The sequence below is a fragment of the Sinocyclocheilus grahami genome, unplaced genomic scaffold, assembly GCF_001515645.1.
Source record: "Sinocyclocheilus grahami isolate Dianchi unplaced genomic scaffold, SAMN03320097.WGS_v1.1 scaffold132.1, whole genome shotgun sequence".
Lineage (NCBI taxonomy): Eukaryota > Metazoa > Chordata > Actinopteri > Cypriniformes > Cyprinidae > Sinocyclocheilus > Sinocyclocheilus grahami.
This window is the reverse complement of record NW_015505311.1, coordinates 2,062,503-2,065,668: the sequence shown is the minus strand read 5'-3', so window position 1 is coordinate 2,065,668 and position 3,166 is coordinate 2,062,503.

The window sequence follows — 3,166 nt, the reverse complement described above, 5'->3', positions numbered from 1 at the left end:
GCCACCTTACGGTTTTTAAGGGGTCATTTGCTTTTATTACACACCTTACGTTATACTTTATGTATGCATTTTATAATGATATATTAAGCATTTTATAAACATTAATCTTGTGTAATTTAGTTGTAGGCCTATACAGTTATTCGTTTCATTGTATTATGCGAGTTAGCCTATTTCCTGTTTGTGATATTAAAAATAATGTTTGAAACTTCTGGGCATTTTATATGAAATATACTTTAATCACAAGATTCAAAATAAATGTTTACTCCAAAGTCAAGAACACGTGCATCATACATTTTTCTATATGAAAACTAAAACACACACACACACACACACACACACACACACACACACACACACACACACACACACACACACACACACTTTTAAAAGTAACAATCAAAATGTACACAATAATTAAATTGAAGTTTATAAAATGATGAATTCACTATTAAGCCCATTTTGTCATGACAATCTTGCATAAATTCAAATTAAAATGTATCAAACGTTTACATTTACATTTAACCATTTAGCAGACGCTTTTATCCAAAGCAACTTACAAATGAGAACAATAGAAGCAATCAGACAAACGAGAGAACAACAACAGTATACAAGTGCCATGACAAGTCTCAGTTAGTCTAGCACAGTACACGTAGCTAGGTTTTTTTTTAAATTTTTTTATTTTTTTATAATAGAATGGAATAGAACAGAATAGAATAGGTAAGTGCTAGTATTAGTTGGTCAGGTGCTGGCGAAAAAGATGTGTCTTTAGATGTGGCTAAAGACTCAGCTGTTTGAATTGAGATCAGGAGGTCATTCCACCAGCTGGGCAGTGGGCACAGTCCAGGAAAAGGTCCGTGAGAGTGATTTTGAGCCTCTTTGGGATGGCACCACAAGGCGCCGTTCACTTTGGATCAGTTGCAGAGGCTTGATAGTACCTGCGGGAAGGCCTGCCAAGAGAGCATTACAATCAAATGAACAATTCACTCTTAGGCCCATTTTGTTATAACAGTCCTACAAAAATAACTCCCCTGAACACAAGATGAAATATGAAGGGCACTCTGGAAGCTTCTGATTGTTCCAGGAGATTGTTGAGGGCCTTTTCCTTGTCCTCTTCCTCCATTATAATGAAAAGAGGCTCTTCCACTGGCCCCCTGAGCAGATGTCTGTTGTAATGGAGCCATTTCACAACTTCTGTCTGGGATTACTGGGATAAAGGAAAATGTAACTTTCATATTTCGTAGTAATGTAATGTAATGTAATAGTAATGTGTGTGTGTATATACAAACCCGATTCCAAAAAAGTTGGGACACTACAAATTGTGAATAAAAACAGAATGCAATGATGTGGAAGTTTCAAATTTCAATATTTTATTCAGAATACAACATAGATAACATATCAAATGTTTAAACTGAGAAAAGAATAAGAGTCCACCATCTCCGTATGATAGGAATGTCACACTGGAAGACACACACATAGAGAAATCTTTAAATATCAACATCATAAAGGTAAATTACTTTAACTGATAACTACTTACAGATGTCAAATCAAAGGGTGCGCCCAAGACAAGATGTACTGGAAAACAACAAAAAAATAAGAATATTCTTCCTGTAAATGGCACAAAAAAACCCTTCCTTGTTCCTTATTTAACAACTAAATAATCACACCAATAATTGGTTGCAAAAATGTATGGTATAGCCTAAAATAAATAAATAAGTACACAGGTAAACTATTATGCAATAATAAATTGTGAGTACATCTATTAAACAAACAACTCAAGGTATTCATACCTCCACAGACAACTGCCCTGTTGAAGTGGATTTGAAGATGACTTTTTAATTTGACCAGTTTGGCTGGCTTAAACATGCTGGTCAAGCCCAAAATTGCTGGTAATTGCTGTAACACTTGTTGCAATGCTGCAGCTCAGGTAATGTGTCAACTCTCTGAATCTTTATATGTCTCTACAAGAGATGAAGCCACACACAATTATCTCAATGATGACAAATGGGATTAAAATATCTAAACTACAAGGTAATATTAACACACAAGCAATGCATATAACAGAGAAAAGTAAAGCAAACTATTTATTTTTATGAATAATAAACGTCTTCAAAACTTCACCGCAAGGCCCATTTACAGCATGCATCCAAAAATGTATCGAAACATCCACAGAAAAAAGTTATATATTATAAAGTATGACAACAAATTCAAGCTTCAATATAAGATAATAAAGCCAAACACACATTAAGTACTTAGCAGATAAATGCTTAACGTAATATATACGATAATTATTAAACATATGATAGCAAAAACATTACAACTCCGCCCCTCACTTCTGGTTCTATGGCTGCGGTTCTGAAACTGCTGGTGCTGCGGGTCTGCAGCTGGATATATCTAGATAGCCTAGCACTGAGTGAGTGAGTGACGTGACATGTGGCCAAGTATGGTGACCCATACTCGGAATTAGTGCTCTGCATTTAACCCATCCAAAGTGCACACACACAGCAGTGAACACACACACCGTGAACACACACCTGGAGCAGTGGGCAGCCATTTATGCTGCGGCGCCCGGGGAGCAGTTGGGGGTTCGGTACCTTGCTCAAGGGCACCTCAGTCGTGGTATGGAAGGTGGGAGAGAGCGCTGTTCCCTTGGGTTAGGAGTCCGACTCTCTAACCATTAGGCCACGACTTCCCCAAATTCCTGTTGCTGTTCATGACTTCTCACTGTCACCATAAATCTGTTGGATGATAGTCACAGTACAGACACACAAATATCTATTTAAAATATGATTTGAAATCAAATTGACATCCTTCAGAAAATAATAAAACTGGGTTAATGCACCAGCAAAGGCTTAGCTCATGAATATTAATCAGGTCCTGATGACGTAGCTTGGTAACCTAAGCGTCCCTGGCGGCTTCTGTCTGCAGCTCAGACTTTTCTTAAGAATATTACAGTAGGATTTTGGAAATAATGATTAATAGCCTAATTAACAGGAACTGCTACCAGATAGGCCTTTTGGAAGAACGACATGAACCTTCAGTAATATTTATGACCCAATCCTTCAATAGCAGCGAAGAGGAAGTTATGCATACGTATGAGACTATGGAAGGCAGGCGGGGCCATAAGTCTTTAAACGGAACGCGTGAAATGCGACCGTGTCAACACGCA